This window comes from Borostomias antarcticus (assembly GCF_949987555.1).
Source record: "Borostomias antarcticus genome assembly, contig: scaffold_53, whole genome shotgun sequence".
NCBI classification, from domain to species: Eukaryota; Metazoa; Chordata; class Actinopteri; order Stomiiformes; family Stomiidae; genus Borostomias; species Borostomias antarcticus.
In genome coordinates, this window is record NW_028176149.1 from 364504 (window position 1) to 386973 (window position 22470).

Sequence of the window (22470 nt, forward strand, 5' to 3'; positions counted from 1 at the left end):
AGAGGCAGATGTTGTTGTTGTTGTTGTTCTAGTGTACCAGTAGATATGGAGTCAGATGTTGTTGTTGTTGGTGTTCTAGTGTACCAGTAGAGATGGAGTCAGATGTTGTTGTTGTTGGTGGTGTTCAAGTGTACCAGTAGAGATGGAGAGTCAGATGTTGTTGTTATTGTTGGTGTTCTAGTGTACCAGTAGAGATGGAGTCAGATGTTGTTGTTGGTATTCTAGTGTACCAGTAGAGATGGAATCAGATGTTGTTGTTGGTATTCTAGTGTACCAGTAGAGATGGAGAGTCAGATGTTGTTGTTGGTGTTGGTGTTCTAGTGTACCAGTAGAGATGGAGTCAGATGTTGTTGTTGCTGTTGGTATTCTAGTGTACCAGTAGAGATGGAGTCAGATGTTGTTGTTGTTGGTATTCTAGTGTACCAGTAGAGATGGAGTCAGATGTTGTTGTTGTTGGTGTTCTAGTGTACAAGTAGAGATGGGGTCAGATGTTGTTATTGTTGGTATTCTAGTGTACCAGTAGATATGGAGTCAGATGTTGTTGTTGGTATTCTAGTGTACCAGTAGATATGGAGTCAGATGTTGTTTTTGGTATTCTAGTGTACCAGTAGAGATGGAGTCAGATGTTGTTGTTGGTGTTCTAGTGTACCAGTAGATATGGAGTCAGATGTTGTTGTTGTTGGTGTTCTAGTGTACCAGTAGAGATGGAGTCAGATGTTGTTGTTGTTGGTATTCTAGTGTACCAGTAGAGATGGAGTCAGATGTTGTTGTTGTTGGTATTCTAGTGTACCAGTAGAGATGGAGTCAGATGTTGTTGTTGTTGGTATTCTAGTGTACCAGTAGAGATGGAGTCAGATGTTGTTGTTGTTGGTATTCTAGTGTACCAGTAGAGATGGGGTCAGATGTTGTTACTGTTGGTATTCTAGTGTACCAGTAGATATGGAGTCAGATGTTGTTGTTGGTATTCTAGTGTACCAGTAGATATGGAGTCAGATGTTGTTGTTGGTATTCTAGTGTACCAGTAGATATGGAGTCAGATGTTATTGTTGGTATTCTAGTGTACCAGTAGATATGGAGTCAGATGTTGTTGTTGGTATTCTAGTGTACCAGTAGAGATGGAGTCAGATGTTGTTGTTGGTGTTCTAGTGTACCAGTAGAGATGGAGTCAGATGTTGTTGTTGTTGGTGTTCTAGTGTACCAGTAGAGATGGAGTCAGATGTTGTTGTTGTTGGTGTTCTAGTGTACCAGTAGAGATGGAGTCAGATGTTGTTGTTGTTGGTGTTCTAGTCTACCAGTAGAGATGGAGTCAGATGTTGTTGTTGGTGGTGTTCTAGTGTACCAGTAGAGATGGAGTCAGATGTTGTTGTTGTTGGTATTCTAGTGTACCAGTAGAGATGGATTCAGATGTTGTTGTTGTTGTTGTTGGTATTCTAGTGTACCAGTAGAGATGGAGAGTCAGATGTTGTTGTTGGTATTCTAGTGTACCAGTAGAGATGGAGAGTCAGATGTTGTTGTTGGTGTTCTAGTGTACCAGTAGAGATGGAGTCAGATGTTGTTGTTGTTGGTGTTCTAGTGTACCAGTAGAGATGGAGTCAGATGTTGTTGTTGTTGGTGTTCTAGTGTACCAGTAGAGATGGAGTCAGATGTTGTTGTTGTTGGTGTTCTAGTCTACCAGTAGAGATGGAGTCAGATGTTGTTGTTGGTGGTGTTCTAGTGTACCAGTAGAGATGGAGTCAGATGTTGTTGTTGGTATTCTAGTGTACCAGTAGAGATGGATTCAGATGTTGTTGTTGTTGTTGGTATTCTAGTGTACCAGTAGAGATGGAGAGTCAGATGTTGTTGTTGGTATTCTAGTGTACCAGTAGAGATGGAGAGTCAGATGTTGTTGTTGGTATTCTAGTGTACCAGTAGAGATGGAGTCAGACGTTGTTGTTGGTGTTCTAGTGTACCAGTAGAGATGGAGTCAGATGTTGTTGTTGGTGTTCTAGTGTACCAGTAGAGATGGAGTCAGATGTTGTTGTTGTTGGTGTTCTAGTGTACCAGTAGAGATGGGGTCAGCTGTTGTTGTTGTTGGTATTCTAGTGTACCAGTAGAGATGGAGTCAGATGTTGTTGTTGTTGGTGTTCTAGTGTACCAGTAGAGATGGGGTCAGATGTTGTTACTGTTGGTATTCTAGTGTACCAGTAGATATGGAGTCAGATGTTGTTGTTGGTATTCTAGTGTACCAGTAGAGATGGAGTCAGATGTTGTTGTTGGTGTTCTAGTGTACCAGTAGAGATGGAGTCAGATGTTGTTGTTGGTGGTGTTCTAGTGTACCAGTAGAGATGGAGTCAGATGTTGTTGTTGTTGGTGTTCTAGTGTACCAGTAGAGATGGAGTCAGATGTTGTTGTTGGTGGTGTTCTAGTGTACCAGTAGAGATGGAGTCAGATGTTGTTATTGTTGGTATTCTAGTGTACCAGTAGATATGGAGTCAGATGTTGTTGTTGGTATTCTAGTGTACCAGTAGATATGGAGTCAGATGTTGTTGTTGTTGGTGGTGTTCTAGTGTACCAGTAGAGATGGAGAGTCAGATGTTGTTGTTGTTGTTGTTGTTGTTGTTGTTGGTGTTCTAATGTACCAGTAGAGATGGAGTCAGATGTTGTTGTTGGTGTTCTAGTGTACCAGTAGAGATGGAGTCAGATGTTGTTGTTGGTGTTCTAGTGTACCAGTAGAGATGGAGTCAGATGTTGTTGTTAGTATTCTAGTGTACCAGTACAGATGGAGTCAGATGTTGTTGTTGGTATTCTAGTGTACCAGTAGAGATGGAGAGTCAGAGGTTGTTGTTGGTGTTAATGTTCTAGTGTACCAGTAGAGATGGAGTCAGATGTTGTTGTTGCTGTTGGTATTCTAGTGTACCAGTAGAGATGGAGTCAGATGTTGTTGTTGTTGGTATTCTAGTGTACCAGTAGATATGGAGTCAGATGTTGTTGTTGGTATTCTGGTGTACCAGTAGATATGGAGTCAGATATTCTTGTTGATATTCTAGTGTACCAGTAGAGATGGAGTCAGATGTTGTTGTTGGTGTTCTAGTGTACCAGTAGAAATTGAATCAGATGTTGTTGTTGTTGGTATTCTAGTGTACCAGTAGAGATGGAGTCAGATGTTGTTGTTGTTGGTATTCTAGTGTACCAGTAGAGATGGAGTCAGATGTTGTTGTTGTTGGTGTTCTAGTGTACCAGTAGAGATGGAGAGTCAGATGTTGTTGTTGGTATTCTAGTGTACCAGTAGAGATGGAGTCAGATGTTGTTGTTGTTGGTGTTCTAGTGTACCAGTAGAGATGGAGTCAGATGTTGTTGTTGGTATTCTAGTGTACCAGTAGATATGGAGTCAGATGTTGTTGTTGTTGGTGGTGTTCTAGTGTACCAGTAGAGATGGAGAGTCAGATGTTGTTGTTGTTGTTGTTGTTGTTGTTGTTGTTGGTGTTCTAGTGTACCAGTAGAGATGGAGTCAGATGTTGTTGTTGGTGTTCTAGTGTACCAGTAGAGATGGAGTCAGATGTTGTTGTTGGTGTTCTAGTGTACCAGTAGAGATGGAGTCAGATGTTGTTGTTAGTATTCTAGTGTACCAGTACAGATGGAGTCAGATGTTGTTGTTGGTATTCTAGTGTACCAGTAGAGATGGAGAGTCAGAGGTTGTTGTTGGTGTTAATGTTCTAGTGTACCAGTAGAGATGGAGTCAGATGTTGTTGTTGCTGTTGGTATTCTAGTGTACCAGTAGAGATGGAGTCAGATGTTGTTGTTGTTGGTATTCTAGTGTACCAGTAGAGATGGAGTCAGATGTTGTTGTTGTTGGTGTTCTAGTGTACCAGTAGAGATGGGGTCAGATGTTGTTATTGTTGGTATTCTAGTGTACCAGTAGATATGGAGTCAGATGTTGTTGTTGGTATTCTAGTGTACCAGTAGAGATGGAGTCAGATGTTGTTGTTGGTGTTCTAGTGTACCAGTAGAAATTGAATCAGATGTTGTTGTTGTTGGTATTCTAGTGTACCAGTAGAGATGGAGTCAGATGTTGTTGTTGTTGGTATTCTAGTGTACCAGTAGAGATGGAGTCAGATGTTGTTGTTGTTGGTGTTCTAGTGTACCAGTAGATATGGAGAGTCAGATGTTGTTGTTGGTATTCTAGTGTACCAGTAGAGATGGAGTCAGATGTTGTTGTTGTTGGTGTTCTAGTGTACCAGTAGAGATGGAGTCAGATGTTGTTGTTGGTATTCTAGTGTACCAGTAGAGATGGAGTCAGATGTTGTTGTTGTTGGTGTTCTAGTGTACCAGTAGAGATGGAGAGTCAGATGTTGTTGTTGTTGTTGGTGTTCTAGTGTACCAGTAGAGATGGAGTCAGATGTTGTTGATGTTGTTGGTGTTCTAGTGTACCAGTAGAGATGGAGTCAGATGTTGTTGTTGGTGTTCTAGTGTACCAGTAAAGATGGAGTCAGATGTTGTTGTTGTTGTTGGTATTCTAGTGTACCAGTAGAGATGGAGTCAGATGTTGTTGTTAGTGTTCTAGTGTACCAGTAGAGATGGAGTCAGATGTTGTTGTTGGTATTCTAGTGTACCAGTAGAGATGGAGTCAGATGTTGTTGTTGGTGTTCTAGTGTACCAGTAGAGATGGAGTCAGATGTTGTTGTTGTTGGTGTTCTAGTGTACCAGTAGAGATGGAGTCAGATGTTGTTGTTGGTGTTCTAGTGTACCAGTAGAGATGGAGTCAGATGTTGTTGTTGGTGGTGTTCTAGTGTACCAGTAGAGATGGAGTCAGATGTTGTTGTTGTTGGTATTCTAGTGTACCAGTAGAGATGGATTCAGATGTTGTTGTTGTTGTTGGTATTCTAGTGTACCAGTAGAGATGGAGTCAGATGTTGTTGTTGGTATTCTAGTGTACCAGTAGAGATGGGGTCAGATGTTGTTATTGTTGGTATTCTAGTGTACCAGTAGAGATGGAGTCAGATGTTGTTGTTGGTGTTCTAGTGTACCAGTAGAGATGGAGTCAGATGTTGTTGTTGTTAGTGTTCTAGTGTACCAGTAGAGATGGAGTCAGATGTTGTTGTTGGTATTCTAGTGTACCAGTAGATATGGAGTCAGATGTTGTTGTTGGTATTCTAGTGTACCAGTAGATATGGAGTCAGATGTTATTGTTGGTATTCTAGTGTACCAGTAGATAGGGAGTCAGATGTTGTCGTTGGTATTCTAGTGTACCAGTAGAGATGGAGTCAGATGTTGTTGTTGGTGTTCTAGTGTACCAGTAGAGATGGAGTCAGATGTTGTTGTTGTTGGTGTTCTAGTGTACCAGTAGAGATGGAGTCAGATGTTGTTGTTGTTGGTGTTCTAGTGTACCAGTAGAGATGGAGTCAGATGTTGTTGTTGTTGGTGTTCTAGTGTACCAGTAGAGATGGAGTCAGATGTTGTTGTTGGTGGTGTTCTAGTGTACCAGTAGAGATGGAGTCAGATGTTGTTGTTGTTGGTATTCTAGTGTACCAGTAGAGATGGATTCAGATGTTGTTGTTGTTGTTGGTATTCTAGTGTACCAGTAGAGATGGATAGTCAGATGTTGTTGTTGGTATTCTAGTGTACCAGTAGAGATGGAGAGTCAGATGTTGTTGTTGGTGGTATTCTAGTGTACCAGTAGAGATGGAGTCAGATGTTGTTGTTGTTGGTGTTCTAGTGTACCAGTAGAGATGGAGAGTCAGATGTTGTTGTTGGTATTATAGTGTACCAGTAGAGATGGAGTCAGATGTTGTTGTTGTTGGTATTCTAGTGTACCAGTAGAGATGGAGTCAGATGTTGTTGTTGTTGGTGTTCTAGTGTACCAGTAGATATGGAGAGTCAGATGTTGTTGTTGGTATTCTAGTGTACCAGTAGAGATGGAGTCAGATGTTGTTGTTGTTGGTGTTCTAGTGTACCAGTAGAGATGGAGTCAGATGTTGTTGTTGGTATTCTAGTGTACCAGTAGAGATGGAGTCAGATGTTGTTGTTGTTGGTGTTCTAGTGTACCAGTAGAGATGGAGAGTCAGATGTTGTTGTTGTTGTTGGTGTTCTAGTGTACCAGTAGAGATGGAGTCAGATGTTGTTGATGTTGTTGGTGTTCTAGTGTACCAGTAGAGATGGAGTCAGATGTTGTTGTTGGTGTTCTAGTGTACCAGTAAAGATGGAGTCAGATGTTGTTGTTGTTGTTGGTATTCTAGTGTACCAGTAGAGATGGAGTCAGATGTTGTTGTTAGTGTTCTAGTGTACCAGTAGAGATGGGGTCAGATGTTGTTGTTGGTATTCTAGTGTACCAGTAGAGATGGAGTCAGATGTTGTTGTTGGTGTTCTAGTGTACCAGTAGAGATGGAGTCAGATGTTGTTGTTGGTGGTGTTCTAGTGTACCAGTAGAGATGGAGTCAGATGTTGTTGTTGTTGGTATTCTAGTGTACCAGTAGAGATGGATTCAGATGTTGTTGTTGTTGTTGGTATTCTAGTGTACCAGTAGAGATGGAGTCAGATGTTGTTGTTGGTATTCTAGTGTACCAGTAGAGATGGGGTCAGATGTTGTTATTGTTGGTATTCTAGTGTAACAGTAGATATGGAGTCAGATGTTGTTGTTGGTATTCTAGTGTACCAGTAGATATGGAGTCAGATGTTGTTGTTGGTATTCTAGTGTACCAGTAGAGATGGAGTCAGATGTTGTTGTTGGTGTTCTAGTGTACCAGTAGAGATGGAGTCAGATGTTGTTGTTGGTGTTCTAGTGTACCAGTAGAGATGGAGTCAGATGTTGTTGTTGTTGGTGTTCTAGTGTACCAGTAGAGATGGGGTCAGATGTTGTTGTTGTTGGTATTCTAGTGTACCAGTAGAGATGGAGTCAGATGTTGTTGTTGGTATTCTAGTGTACCAGTAGATATGGAGTCAGATGTTATTGTTGGTATTCTAGTGTACCAGTAGATAGGGAGTCAGATGTTGTCGTTGGTATTCTAGTGTACCAGTAGAGATGGAGTCAGATGTTGTTGTTGGTGTTCTAGTGTACCAGTAGAGATGGAGTCAGATGTTGTTGTTGTTGGTGTTCTAGTGTACCAGTAGAGATGGAGTCAGATGTTATTGTTGTTGGTGTTCTAGTGTACCAGTAGAGATGGAGTCAGATGTTGTTGTTGTTGGTGTTCTAGTGTACCAGTAGAGATGGAGTCAGATGTTGTTGTTGGTGGTGTTCTAGTGTACCAGTAGAGATGGAGTCAGATGTTGTTGTTGGTGGTGTTCTAGTGTACCAGTAGAGATGGAGTCAGATGTTGTTGTTGTTGGTATTCTAGTGTACCAGTAGAGATGGATTCAGATGTTGTTGTTGTTGTTGGTATTCTAGTGTACCAGTAGAGATGGAGTCAGATGTTGTTGTTGGTATTCTAGTGTACCAGTAGAGATGGGGTCAGATGTTGTTATTGTTGGTATTCTAGTGTACCAGTAGAGATGGAGTCAGATGTTGTTGTTGGTGTTCTAGTGTACCAGTAGAGATGGAGTCAGATGTTGTTGTTGTTAGTGTTCTAGTGTACCAGTAGATATGGAGTCAGGTGTTGTTGTTGGTATTCTAGTGTACCAGTAGATATGGAGTCAGATGTTGTTGTTGGTATTCTAGTGTACCAGTAGAGATGGAGTCAGATGTTGTTGTTGGTGTTCTAGTGTACCAGTAGAGATGGAGTCAGATGTTGTTGTTGGTGTTCTAGTGTACCAGTAGAGATGGAGTCAGATGTTGTTGTTGTTGGTGTTCTAGTGTACCAGTAGAGATGGGGTCAGATGTTGTTGTTGTTGGTATTCTAGTGTACCAGTAGAGATGGAGTCAGATGTTGTTGTTGTTGGTGTTCTAGTGTACCAGTAGAGATGGAGTCAGATGTTGTTGTTGGTGTTCTAGTGTACCAGTAGAGATGGAGTCAGATGTTGTTGTTGTTGGTGGTGTTCTAGTGTACCAGTAGAGATGGAGTCAGATGTTGTTGTTGTTGGTATTCTAGTGTACCAGTAGAGATGGATTCAGATGTTGTTGTTGTTGTTGGTATTCTAGTGTACCAGTAGAGATGGAGTCAGATGTTGTTGTTGGTATTCTAGTGTACCAGTAGAGATGGGGTCAGATGTTGTTATTGTTGGTATTCTAGTGTACCAGTAGAGATGGAGTCAGATGTTGTTGTTGGTGTTCTAGTGTACCAGTAGAGATGGAGTCAGATGTTGTTGTTGTTAGTGTTCTAGTGTACCAGTAGAGATGGAGTCAGATGTTGTTGTTGGTATTCTAGTGTACCAGTAGATATGGAGTCAGATGTTATTGTTGGTATTCTAGTGTACCAGTAGATAGGGAGTCAGATGTTGTCGTTGGTATTCTAGTGTACCAGTAGAGATGGAGTCAGATGTTGTTGTTGGTGTTCTAGTGTACCAGTAGAGATGGAGTCAGATGTTGTTGTTGTTGGTGTTCTAGTGTACCAGTAGAGATGGAGTCAGATGTTGTTGTTGTTGGTGTTCTAGTGTACCAGTAGAGATGGAGTCAGATGTTGTTGTTGTTGGTGTTCTAGTGTACCAGTAGAGATGGAGTCAGATGTTGTTGTTGGTGGTGTTCTAGTGTACCAGTAGAGATGGAGTCAGATGTTGTTGTTGTTGGTATTCTAGTGTACCAGTAGAGATGGATTCAGATGTTGTTGTTGTTGTTGGTATTCTAGTGTACCAGTAGAGATGGAGAGTCAGATGTTGTTGTTGGTATTCTAGTGTACCAGTAGAGATGGAGAGTCAGATGTTGTTGTTGGTGGTATTCTAGTGTACCAGTAGAGATGGAGTCAGATGTTGTTGTTGTTGGTGTTCTAGTGTACCAGTAGAGATGGAGAGTCAGATGTTGTTGTTGGTATTATAGTGTACCAGTAGAGATGGAGTCAGATGTGGTTGTTGTTGGTATTCTAGTGTACCAGTAGAGATGGAGTCAGATGTTGTTGTTGTTGGTGTTCTAGTGTACCAGTAGATATGGAGAGTCAGATGTTGTTGTTGGTATTCTAGTGTACCAGTAGAGATGGAGTCAGATGTTGTTGTTGTTGGTGTTCTAGTGTACCAGTAGAGATGGAGTCAGATGTTGTTGTTGGTATTCTAGTGTACCAGTAGAGATGGAGTCAGATGTTGTTGTTGTTGGTGTTCTAGTGTACCAGTAGAGATGGAGAGTCAGATGTTGTTGTTGTTGTTGGTGTTCTAGTGTACCAGTAGAGATGGAGTCAGATGTTGTTGATGTTGTTGGTGTTCTAGTGTACCAGTAGAGATGGAGTCAGATGTTGTTGTTGGTGTTCTAGTGTACCAGTAAAGATGGAGTCAGATGTTGTTGTTGTTGTTGGTATTCTAGTGTACCAGTAGAGATGGAGTCAGATGTTGTTGTTGGTGTTCTAGTGTACCAGTAGAGATGGAGTCAGATGTTGATGTTGGTATTCTAGTGTACCAGTAGAGATGGAGTCAGATGTTGTTGTTGGTGTTCTAGTGTACCAGTAGAGATGGAGTCAGATGTTGTTGTTGGTGGTGTTCTAGTGTACCAGTAGAGATGGAGTCAGATGTTGTTGTTGTTGGTATTCTAGTGTACCAGTAGAGATGGATTCAGATGTTGTTGTTGTTGTTGGTATTCTAGTGTACCAGTAGAGATGGAGTCAGATGTTGTTGTTGGTATTCTAGTGTACCAGTAGAGATGGGGTCAGATGTTGTTATTGTTGGTATTCTAGTGTAACAGTAGATATGGAGTCAGATGTTGTTGTTGGTATTCTAGTGTACCAGTAGATATGGAGTCAGATGTTGTTGTTGGTATTCTAGTGTACCAGTAGAGATGGAGTCAGATGTTGTTGTTGGTGTTCTAGTGTACCAGTAGAGATGGAGTCAGATGTTGTTGTTGGTGTTCTAGTGTACCAGTAGAGATGGAGTCAGATGCTGTTGTTGTTGTTGGTGTTCTAGTGTACCAGTAGAGATGGGGTCAGATGTTGTTGTTGTTGGTATTCTAGTGTACCAGTAGAGATGGAGTCAGATGTTGTTGTTGGTATTCTAGTGTACCAGTAGATATGGAGTCAGATGTTATTGTTGGTATTCTAGTGTACCAGTAGATAGGGAGTCAGATGTTGTCGTTGGTATTCTAGTGTACCAGTAGAGATGGAGTCAGATGTTGTTGTTGGTGTTCTAGTGTACCAGTAGAGATGGAGACAGATGTTGTTGTTGTTGGTGTTCTAGTGTACCAGTAGAGATGGAGTCAGATGTTATTGTTGTTGGTGTTCTAGTGTACCAGTAGAGATGGAGTCAGATGTTGTTGTTGTTGGTGTTCTAGTGTACCAGTAGAGATGGAGTCAGATGTTGTTGTTGGTGGTGTTCTAGTGTACCAGTAGAGATGGAGTCAGATGTTGTTGTTGTTGGTATTCTAGTGTACCAGTAGAGATGGATTCAGATGTTGTTGTTGTTGTTGGTATTCTAGTGTACCAGTAGAGATGGAGAGTCAGATGTTGTTGTTGGTATTCTAGTGTACCAGTAGAGATGGAGAGTCAGATGTTGTTGTTGGTGTTCTAGTGTACCAGTAGAGATGGAGTCAGATGTTGTTGTTGGTATTCTAGTGTACCAGTAGAGATGGGGTCAGATGTTGTTATTGTTGGTATTCTAGTGTAACAGTAGATATGGAGTCAGATGTTGTTGTTGGTATTCTAGTGTACCAGTAGATATGGAGTCAGATGTTGTTGTTGGTATTCTAGTGTACCAGTAGATATGGAGTCAGATGTTGTTGTTGGTATTCTAGTGTACCAGTAGAGATGGAGTCAGATGTTGTTGTTGGTGTTCTAGTGTACCAGTAGAGATGGAGTCAGATGTTGTTGTTGGTGTTCTAGTGTACCAGTAGAGATGGAGTCAGATGTTGTTGTTGTTGGTGTTCTAGTGTACCAGTAGAGATGGGGTCAGATGTTGTTGTTGTTGGTATTCTAGTGTACCAGTAGAGATGGAGTCAGATGTTGTTGTTGTTGGTGTTCTAGTGTACCAGTAGAGATGGGGTCAGATGTTGTTACTGTTGGTATTCTAGTGTACCAGTAGATATGGAGTCAGATGTTGTTGTTGGTATTCTAGTGTACCAGTAGATATGGAGTCAGATGTCGTTGTTGGTATTCTAGTGTACCAGTAGATATGGAGTCAGATGTTATTGTTGGTATTCTAGTGTACCAGTAGATATGGAGTCAGATGTTGTTGTTGGTATTCTAGTGTACCAGTAGAGATGGAGTCAGATGTTGTTGTTGGTGTTCTAGTGTACCAGTAGAGATGGAGTCAGATGTTGTTGTTGGTGGTGTTCTAGTGTACCAGTAGAGATGGAGTCAGATGTTGTTGTTGTTGGTGTTCTAGTGTACCAGTAGAGATGGAGTCAGATGTTGTTGTTGGTGGTGTTCTAGTGTACCAGTAGAGATGGAGTCAGATGTTGTTGTTGTTGGTATTCTAGTGTACCAGTAGAGATGGATTCAGATGTTGTTGTTGTTGTTGGTATTCTAGTGTACCAGTAGAGATGGAGAGTCGGATGTTTTTGTTGGTATTCTAGTGTACCAGTAGAGATAGAGTCATATGTTGTTGTTGTTGGTGTTCTAGTGTACCAGTAGAGATGGAGTCAGATGTTGTTGTTGTTGGTGTTCTAGTGTACCAGTAGAGATGGAGAGGCAGATGTTGTTGTTGTTGTTGTTCTAGTGTACCAGTAGATATGGAGTCAGATGTTGTTGTTGTTGGTGTTCTAGTGTACCAGTAGAGATGGAGTCAGATGTTGTTGTTGTTGGTGGTGTTCAAGTGTACCAGTAGAGATGGAGAGTCAGATGTTGTTGTTATTGTTGGTGTTCTAGTGTACCAGTAGAGATGGAGTCAGATGTTGTTGTTGGTATTCTAGTGTACCAGTAGAGATGGAATCAGATGTTGTTGTTGGTATTCTAGTGTACCAGTAGAGATGGAGAGTCAGATGTTGTTGTTGGTGTTGGTGTTCTAGTGTACCAGTAGAGATGGAGTCAGATGTTGTTGTTGCTGTTGGTATTCTAGTGTACCAGTAGAGATGGAGTCAGATGTTGTTGTTGTTGGTATTCTAGTGTACCAGTAGAGATGGAGTCAGATGTTGTTGTTGTTGGTGTTCTAGTGTACCAGTAGAGATGGGGTCAGATGTTGTTATTGTTGGTATTCTAGTGTACCAGTAGATATGGAGTCAGATGTTGTTGTTGGTATTCTAGTGTACCAGTAGATATGGAGTCAGATGTTGTTTTTGGTATTCTAGTGTACCAGTAGAGATGGAGTCAGATGTTGTTGTTGTTGTTCTAGTGTACCAGTAGAGGTTGAGTCAGATGTTGTTGTTGTTGGTATCCTAGTGTACCAGTAGAGATGGAGTCAGATGTTGTTGTTGTTGGTATTCTAGTGTACCAGTAGAGATGGAGTCAGATGTTGTTGTTGTTGGTGTTCTACTGTACCAGTAGAGATGGAGTCAGATGCTGTTGTTGGTATTCTAGTGTACCAGTAGAGATGGAGTCAGATGTTGTTGTTGTTGGTATTCTAGTGTACCAGTAGAGATGGAGTCAGATGTTGTTGTTGTTGGTGTTCTAGTGTACCAGTAGAGATGGGGTCAGATGTTGTTATTGTTGGTATTCTAGTGTACCAGTAGATATGGAGTCAGATGTTGTTGTTGGTATTCTAGTGTACCAGTAGATATGGAGTCAGATGGTGTTGTTGTTGGTATTCTAGTGTACCAGTAGATATGGAGTCAGATGGTGTTGTTGTTGGTGGTGTTCTAGTGTACCAGTAGAGATGGAGAGTCAGATGTTGTTGTTTTTGTTGTTGGTGGTGTTCTAGTGTACCAGTAGAGATGGAGTCAGATGTTGTTGTTGGTGTTCTAGTGTACCAGTAGAGATGGAGTCAGATGTTGTTGTTGGTATTCTAGTGTACCAGTAGAGATGGAGTCAGATGTTGTTGTTGGTGTTCTAGTGTACCAGTAGAGATTGAATCAGATGTTGTTGTTGTTGGTATTCTAGTGTACCAGTAGAGATGGAGTCAGATGTTGTTGTTGTTGGTATTCTAGTGTACCAGTAGAGATGGAGTCAGATGTTGTTGTTGTTGGTGTTCTAGTGTACCAGTAGAGATGGAGTCAGATGTTGTTGTTGATGGTGTTCTAGTGTACCAGTAGAGGTGGAGTCAGATGTTGTTGTTGTTGGTATTCTAGTGTACCAGTAGAGATGGAGAGTCAGATGTTGTTGTTGGTATTCTAGTGTACCAGTAGAGATGGAGTCAGATGTTGTTGTTGTTGGTGTTCTAGTGTACCAGTAGAGATGGAGTCAGATGTTGTTGTTGGTATTCTAGTGTACCAGTAGAGATGGAGTCAGATGTTGTTGTTGTTGGTGTTCTAGTGTACCAGTAGAGATGGAGAGTCAGATGTTGTTGTTGTTGTTGGTGTTCTAGTGTACCAGTAGAGATGGAGTCAGATGTTGTTGATGTTGTTGGTGTTCTAGTGTACCAGTAGAGATGGAGTCAGATGTTGTTGTTGGTGTTCTAGTGTACCAGTAAAGATGGAGTCAGATGTTGTTGTTGTTGTTGGTATTCTAGTGTACCAGTAGAGATGGAGTCAGATGTTGTTGTTAGTGTTCTAGTGTACCAGTAGATATGGAGTCAGATGTTGTTGTTGGTATTCTAGTGTACCAGTAGAGATGGAGTCAGATGTTGTTGTTGGTGTTCTAGTGTACCAGTAGAGATGGAGTCATATGTTGTTGTTGGTGTTCTAGTGTACCAGTAGAGATGGAGTCAGATGTTGTTGTTGTTGGTGTTCTAGTGTACCAGTAGAGATGGAGTCAGATGTTGTTGTTGGTGGTGTTCTAGTGTACCAGTAGAGATGGAGTCAGATGTTGTTGTTGTTGGTATTCTAGTGTACCAGTAGAGATGGATTCAGATGTTGTTGTTGTTGTTGGTATTCTAGTGTACCAGTAGAGATGGAGTCAGATGTTGTTGTTGGTATTCTAGTGTACCAGTAGATATGGAGTCAGATGTTGTTGTTGGTATTCTAGTGTACCAGTAGAGATGGAGTCAGATGTTGTTGTTGGTGTTCTAGTGTACCAGTAGAGATGGAGAGTCGGATGTTTTTGTTGGTATTCTAGTGTACCAGTAGAGATAGAGTCAGATGTTGTTGTTGTTGGTGTTCTAGTGTACCAGTAGATATGGAGTCAGATGTTGTTGTTGTTGGTGGTGTTCTAGTGTACCAGTAGAGATGGAGAGTCAGATGTTGTTGTTGTTGTTGTTGGTGTTCTAGTGTACCAGTAGAGATGGAGTCAGATGTTGTTGTTGGTGTTCTAGTGTACCAGTAGAGGTGGAGTCAGATGTTGTTGTTGGTATTTTAGTGTACCAGTAGAGATGGAGTCAGATGTTGTTGTTGGTATTCTAGTGTACCAGTAGAGATGGAGAGTCAGAGGTTGTTGTTGGTGTTGGTGTTCTAGTGTACCAGTAGAGATGGAGTCAGATGTTGTTGTTGCTGTTGTTATTCTAGTTTACCAGTAGAGATGGAGTCAGATGTTGTTGTTGTTGGTATTCTAGTGTACCAGTAGAGATGGAGTCAGATGTTGTTGTTGTTGGTGTTCTAGTGTACCAGTAGAGATGGGGTCAGATGTTGTTATTGTTGGTATTCTAGTGTACCAGTAGATATGGAGTCAGATGTTGTTGTTGGTATTCTAGTGTACCAGTAGATATGGAGTCAGATGGTGTTGTTGTTGGTATTCTAGTGTACCAGTAGATATGGAGTCAGATGGTGTTGTTGTTGGTGGTGTTCTAGTGTACCAGTAGAGATGGAGAGTCAGATGTTGTTGTTTTTGTTGTTGGTGGTGTTCTAGTGTACCAGTAGAGATGGAGTCAGATGTTGTTGTTGGTGTTCTAGTGTACCAGTAGAGATGGAGTCAGATGTTGTTGTTGGTATTCTAGTGTACCAGTAGAGATGGAGTCAGATGTTGTTGTTGGTGTTCTAGTGTACCAGTAGAGATTGAATCAGATGTTGTTGTTGTTGGTATTCTAGTGTACCAGTAGAGATGGAGTCAGATGTTGTTGTTGTTGGTATTCTAGTGTACCAGTAGAGATGGAGTCAGATGTTGTTGTTGTTGGTGTTCTAGTGTACCAGTAGAGATGGAGTCAGATGTTGTTGTTGATGGTGTTCTAGTGTACCAGTAGAGGTGGAGTCAGATGTTGTTGTTGTTGGTATTCTAGTGTACCAGTAGAGATGGAGAGTCAGATGTTGTTGTTGGTATTCTAGTGTACCAGTAGAGATGGAGTCAGATGTTGTTGTTGTTGGTGTTCTAGTGTACCAGTAGAGATGGAGTCAGATGTTGTTGTTGGTATTCTAGTGTACCAGTAGAGATGGAGTCAGATGTTGTTGTTGTTGGTGTTCTAGTGTACCAGTAGAGATGGAGAGTCAGATGTTGTTGTTGTTGTTGGTGTTCTAGTGTACCAGTAGAGATGGAGTCAGATGTTGTTGATGTTGTTGGTGTTCTAGTGTACCAGTAGAGATGGAGTCAGATGTTGTTGTTGGTGTTCTAGTGTACCAGTAAAGATGGAGTCAGATGTTGTTGTTGTTGTTGGTATTCTAGTGTACCAGTAGAGATGGAGTCAGATGTTGTTGTTAGTGTTCTAGTGTACCAGTAGATATGGAGTCAGATGTTGTTGTTGGTATTCTAGTGTACCAGTAGAGATGGAGTCAGATGTTGTTGTTGGTGTTCTAGTGTACCAGTAGAGATGGAGTCATATGTTGTTGTTGGTGTTCTAGTGTACCAGTAGAGATGGAGTCAGATGTTGTTGTTGTTGGTGTTCTAGTGTACCAGTAGAGATGGAGTCAGATGTTGTTGTTGGTGGTGTTCTAGTGTACCAGTAGAGATGGAGTCAGATGTTGTTGTTGTTGGTATTCTAGTGTACCAGTAGAGATGGATTCAGATGTTGTTGTTGTTGTTGGTATTCTAGTGTACCAGTAGAGATGGAGTCAGATGTTGTTGTTGGTATTCTAGTGTACCAGTAGATATGGAGTCAGATGTTGTTGTTGGTATTCTAGTGTACCAGTAGAGATGGAGTCAGATGTTGTTGTTGGTGTTCTAGTGTACCAGTAGAGATGGAGAGTCGGATGTTTTTGTTGGTATTCTAGTGTACCAGTAGAGATAGAGTCAGATGTTGTTGTTGTTGGTGTTCTAGTGTACCAGTAGATATGGAGTCAGATGTTGTTGTTGTTGTTGTTGGTGTTCTAGTGTACCAGTAGAGATGGAGTCAGATGTTTGTTGTTGTTGGTGGTGTTCAAGTGTACCAGTAGAGATGGAGAGTCAGATGTTGTTGTTATTGTTGGTGTTCTAGTGTACCAGTAGAGATGGAGTCAGATGTTGTTGTTGGTATTCTAGTGTACCAGTAGAGATGGAGTCAGATGTTGTTGTTGGTATTCTAGTGTACCAGTAGATATGGAGTCAGATGTTGTTGTTGGTGTTCTAGTGTACCAGTAGAGATGGAGTCAGATGTTGTTGTTGGTGTTCTAGTGTACCAGTAGAGATGGAGTCAGATGTTGTTGTTGTTGGTGTTCTAGTGTACCAGTAGAGATGGGGTCAGATGTTGTTGTTGTTGGTATTCTAGTGTACCAGTAGAGATGGAGTCAGATGTTGTTGTTGTTGGTGTTCTAGTGTACCAGTAGAGATGGAGTCAGATGTTGTTGTTGGTATTCTAGTGTACCAGTAGATATGGAGTCAGATGTTGTTGTTGGTATTCTAGTGTACCAGTAGATATGGAGTCAGATGTTGTTGTTGTTGTTGGTATTCTAGTGTACCAGTAGAGATGGAGAGTCGGATGTTTTTGTTGGTATTCTAGTGTACCAGTAGAGATAGAGTCAGATGTTGTTGTTGTTGGTGTTCTAGTGTACCAGTAGAGATGGAGTCAGATGTTGTTGTTGTTGGTGTTCTAGTGTACCAGTAGAGATGGAGAGGCAGATGTTGTTGTTGTTGTTGTTCTAGTGTACCAGTAGATATGGAGTCAGATGTTGTTGTTGTTGGTGTTCTAGTGTACCAGTAGAGATGGAGTCAGATGTTGTTGTTGTTGGTGGTGTTCAAGTGTACCAGTAGAGATGGAGAGTCAGATGTTGTTGTTATTGTTGGTGTTCTAGTGTACCAGTAGAGATGGAGTCAGATGTTGTTGTTGGTATTCTAGTGTACCAGTAGAGATGGAATCAGATGTTGTTGTTGGTATTCTAGTGTACCAGTAGAGATGGAGAGTCAGATGTTGTTGTTGGTGTTGGTGTTCTAGTGTACCAGTAGAGATGGAGTCAGATGTTGTTGTTGCTGTTGGTATTCTAGTGTACCAGTAGAGATGGAGTCAGATGTTGTTGTTGTTGGTATTCTAGTGTACCAGTAGAGATGGAGTCAGATGTTGTTGTTGTTGGTGTTCTAGTGTACCAGTAGAGATGGGGTCAGATGTTGTTATTGTTGGTATTCTAGTGTACCAGTAGATATGGAGTCAGATGTTGTTGTTGGTATTCTAGTGTACCAGTAGATATGGAGTCAGATGTTGTTTTTGGTATTCTAGTGTACCAGTAGAGATGGAGTCAGATGTTGTTGTTGTTGTTCTAGTGTACCAGTAGAGGTTGAGTCAGATGTTGTTGTTGTTGGTATCCTAGTGTACCAGTAGAGATGGAGTCAGATGTTGTTGTTGTTGGTATTCTAGTGTACCAGTAGAGATGGAGTCAGATGTTGTTGTTGTTGGTGTTCTACTGTACCAGTAGAGATGGAGTCAGATGCTGTTGTTGGTATTCTAGTGTACCAGTAGAGATGGAGTCAGATGTTGTTGTTGTTGGTGTTCTAGTGTACCAGTAGAGATGGAGAGTCAGATGTTGTTGTTGTTGTTGGTGTTCTAGTGTACCAGTAGAGATGGAGTCAGATGTTGTTGTTGTTGTTGGTGTTCTAGTGTACCAGTAGAGATGGAGTCAGATGTTGTTGTTGTTGGTGGTGTTCTAGTGTACCAGTAGAGATGGAGAGTCAGATGTTGTTGTTGTTGTTGTTGGTGTTCTAGTGTACCAGTAGATATGGAGTCAGATGTTGTTGTTGGTGTTCTAGTGTACCAGTAGAGGTGGAGTCAGATGTTGTTGTTGGTATTTTAGTGTACCAGTAGAGATGGAGTCAGATGTTGTTGTTGGTATTCTAGTGTACCAGTAGAGATGGAGAGTCAGAGGTTGTTGTTGGTGTTGGTGTTCTAGTGTACCAGTAGAGATGGAGTCAGATGTTGTTGTTGCTGTTGTTATTCTAGTTTACCAGTAGAGATGGAGTCAGATGTTGTTGTTGTTGGTATTCTAGTGTACCAGTAGAGATGGAGTCAGATGTTGTTGTTGTTGGTGTTCTAGTGTACCAGTAGAGATGGGGTCAGATGTTGTTATTGTTGGTATTCTAGTGTACCAGTAGATATGGAGTCAGATGTTGTTGTTGGTGGTGTTCTAGTGTACCAGTAGAGATGGAGAGTCAGATGTTGTTGTTTTTGTTGTTGGTGGTGTTCTAGTGTACCAGTAGAGATGGAGTCAGATGTTGTTGTTGGTGTTCTAGTGTACCAGTAGAGATGGAGTCAGATGTTGTTGTTGGTATTCTAGTGTACCAGTAGAGATGGAGTCAGATGTTGTTGTTGGTGTTCTAGTGTACCAGTAGAGATTGAATCAGATGTTGTTGTTGTTGGTATTCTAGTGTACCAGTAGAGATGGAGTCAGATGTTGTTGTTGTTGGTATTCTAGTGTACCAGTAGAGATGGAGTCAGATGTTGTTGTTGTTGGTGTTCTAGTGTACCAGTAGAGATGGAGTCAGATGTTGTTGTTGATGGTGTTCTAGTGTACCAGTAGAGGTGGAGTCAGATGTTGTTGTTGTTGGTATTCTAGTGTACCAGTAGAGATGAAGAGTCAGATGTTGTTGTTGGTATTCTAGTGTACCAGTAGAGATGGAGTCAGATGTTGTTGTTGTTGGTGTTCTAGTGTACCAGTAGAGATGGAGTCAGATGTTGTTGTTGGTATTCTAGTGTACCAGTAGAGATGGAGTCAGATGTTGTTGTTGTTGGTGTTCTAGTGTACCAGTAGAGATGGAGAGTCAGATGTTGTTGTTGTTGTTGGTGTTCTAGTGTACCAGTAGAGATGGAGTCAGATGTTGTTGATGTTGTTGGTGTTCTAGTGTACCAGTAGAGATGGAGTCAGATGTTGTTGTTGGTGTTCTAGTGTACCAGTAAAGATGGAGTCAGATGTTGTTGTTGTTGTTGGTATTCTAGTGTACCAGTAGAGATGGAGTCAGATGTTGTTGTTAGTGTTCTAGTGTACCAGTAGATATGGAGTCAGATGTTGTTGTTGGTATTCTAGTGTACCAGTAGAGATGGAGTCAGATGTTGTTGTTGGTGTTCTAGTGTACCAGTAGAGATGGAGTCAGATGTTGTTGTTGTTGGTGTTCTAGTGTACCAGTAGAGATGGAGTCAGATGTTGTTGTTGGTGGTGTTCTAGTGTACCAGTAGAGATGGAGTCAGATGTTGTTGTTGTTGGTATTCTAGTGTACCAGTAGAGATGGATTCAGATGGTGTTGTTGTTGTTGGTATTCTAGTGTACCAGTAGAGATGGAGTCAGATGTTGTTGTTGGTATTCTAGTGTACCAGTAGAGATGGGGTCAGATGTTGTTATTGTTGGTATTCTAGTGTAACAGTAGATATGGAGTCAGATGTTGTTGTTGGTATTCTAGTGTACCAGTAGATATGGAGTCAGATGTTGTTGTTGGTATTCTAGTGTACCAGTAGAGATGGAGTCAGATGTTGTTGTTGGTGTTCTAGTGTACCAGTAGAGATGGAGTCAGATGTTGTTGTTGGTGTTCTAGTGTACCAGTAGAGATGGAGTCAGATGCTGTTGTTGTTGTTGGTGTTCTAGTGTACCAGTAGAAATGGGGTCAGATGTTGTTGTTGTTGGTATTCTAGTGTACCAGTAGAGATGGAGTCAGATGTTGTTGTTGGTATTCTAGTGTACCAGTAGATATGGAGTCAGATGTTATTGTTGGTATTCTAGTGTACCAGTAGATAGGGAGTCAGATGTTGTCGTTGGTATTCTAGTGTACCAGTAGAGATGGAGTCAGATGTTGTTGTTGGTGTTCTAGTGTACCAGTAGAGATGGAGACAGATGTTGTTGTTGTTGGTGTTCTAGTGTACCAGTAGAGATGGAGTCAGATGTTATTGTTGTTGGTGTTCTAGTGTACCAGTAGAGATGGAGTCAGATGTTGTTGTTGTTGGTGTTCTAGTGTACCAGTAGAGATGGAGTCAGATGTTGTTGTTGGTGGTGTTCTAGTGTACCAGTAGAGATGGAGTCAGATGTTGTTGTTGTTGGTATTCTAGTGTACCAGTAGAGATGGATTCAGATGTTGTTGTTGTTGTTGGTATTCTAGTGTACCAGTAGAGATGGAGAGTCAGATGTTGTTGTTGGTATTCTAGTGTACCAGTAGAGATGGAGAGTCAGATGTTGTTGTTGGTGTTCTAGTGTACCAGTAGAGATGGAGTCAGATGTTGTTGTTGGTATTCTAGTGTACCAGTAGAGATGGGGTCAGATGTTGTTATTGTTGGTATTCTAGTGTAACAGTAGATATGGAGTCAGATGTTGTTGTTGGTATTCTAGTGTACCAGTAGATATGGAGTCAGATGTTGTTGTTGGTATTCTAGTGTACCAGTAGATATGGAGTCAGATGTTGTTGTTGGTATTCTAGTGTACCAGTAGAGATGGAGTCAGATGTTGTTGTTGGTGTTCTAGTGTACCAGTAGAGATGGAGTCAGATGTTGTTGTTGGTGTTCTAGTGTACCAGTAGAGATGGAGTCAGATGTTGTTGTTGTTGGTGTTCTAGTGTACCAGTAGAGATGGGGTCAGATGTTGTTGTTGTTGGTATTCTAGTGTACCAGTAGAGATGGAGTCAGATGTTGTTGTTGTTGGTGTTCTAGTGTACCAGTAGAGATGGGGTCAGATGTTGTTACTGTTGGTATTCTAGTGTACCAGTAGATATGGAGTCAGATGTTGTTGTTGGTATTCTAGTGTACCAGTAGATATGGAGTCAGATGTCGTTGTTGGTATTCTAGTGTACCAGTAGATATGGAGTCAGATGTTATTGTTGGTATTCTAGTGTACCAGTAGATATGGAGTCAGATGTTGTTGTTGGTATTCTAGTGTACCAGTAGAGATGGAGTCAGATGTTGTTGTTGGTGTTCTAGTGTACCAGTAGAGATGGAGTCAGATGTTGTTGTTGGTGGTGTTCTAGTGTACCAGTAGAGATGGAGTCAGATGTTGTTGTTGTTGGTGTTCTAGTGTACCAGTAGAGATGGAGTCAGATGTTGTTGTTGGTGGTGTTCTAGTGTACCAGTAGAGATGGAGTCAGATGTTGTTGTTGTTGGTATTCTAGTGTACCAGTAGAGATGGATTCAGATGTTGTTGTTGTTGTTGGTATTCTAGTGTACCAGTAGAGATGGAGAGTCGGATGTTTTTGTTGGTATTCTAGTGTACCAGTAGAGATAGAGTCAGATGTTGTTGTTGTTGGTGTTCTAGTGTACCAGTAGATATGGAGTCAGATGTTGTTGTTGTTGTTGTTGGGGTTCTAGTGTACCAGTAGAGATGGAGTCAGATGTTGTTGTTGTTGGTGGTGTTCAAGTGTACCAGTAGAGATGGAGAGTCAGATGTTGTTGTTATTGTTGGTTTTCTAGTGTACCAGTAGAGATGGAGTCAGATGTTGTTGTTGTTGGTATTCTAGTGTACCAGTAGAGATGGAATCAGATGTTGTTGTTGGTATTCTAGTGTACCAGTAGAGATGGAGTCAGATGTTGTTGTTGTTGGTGTTCTACTGTACCAGTAGAGATGGGGTCAGATGTTGTTGTTGTTGGTATTCTAGTGTACCAGTAGAGATGGAGTCAGATGTTGTTGTTGTTGGTGTTCTAGTGTACCAGTAGAGATGGGGTCAGATGTTGTTACTGTTGGTATTCTAGTGTACCAGTAGATATGGAGTCAGATGTTGTTGTTGGTATTCTAGTGTACCAGTAGATATGGAGTCAGATGTTGTTGTTGGTATTCTAGTGTACCAGTAGATATGGAGTCAGATGTTATTGTTGGTATTCTAGTGTACCAGTAGATATGGAGTCAGATGTTGTTGTTGGTATTCTAGTGTACCAGTAGAGATGGAGTCAGATGTTGTTGTTGGTGTTCTAGTGTACCAGTAGAGATGGAGTCAGATGTTGTTGTTGGTGGTGTTCTAGTGTACCAGTAGAGATGGAGTCAGATGTTGTTGTTGTTGGTGTTCTAGTGTACCAGTAGAGATGGAGTCAGATGTTGTTGTTGGTGGTGTTCTAGTGTACCAGTAGAGATGGAGTCAGATGTTGTTGTTGTTGGTATTCTAGTGCACCAGTAGAGATGGATTCAGATGTTGTTGTTGTTGTTGGTATTCTAGTGTACCAGTAGAGATGGAGAGTCGG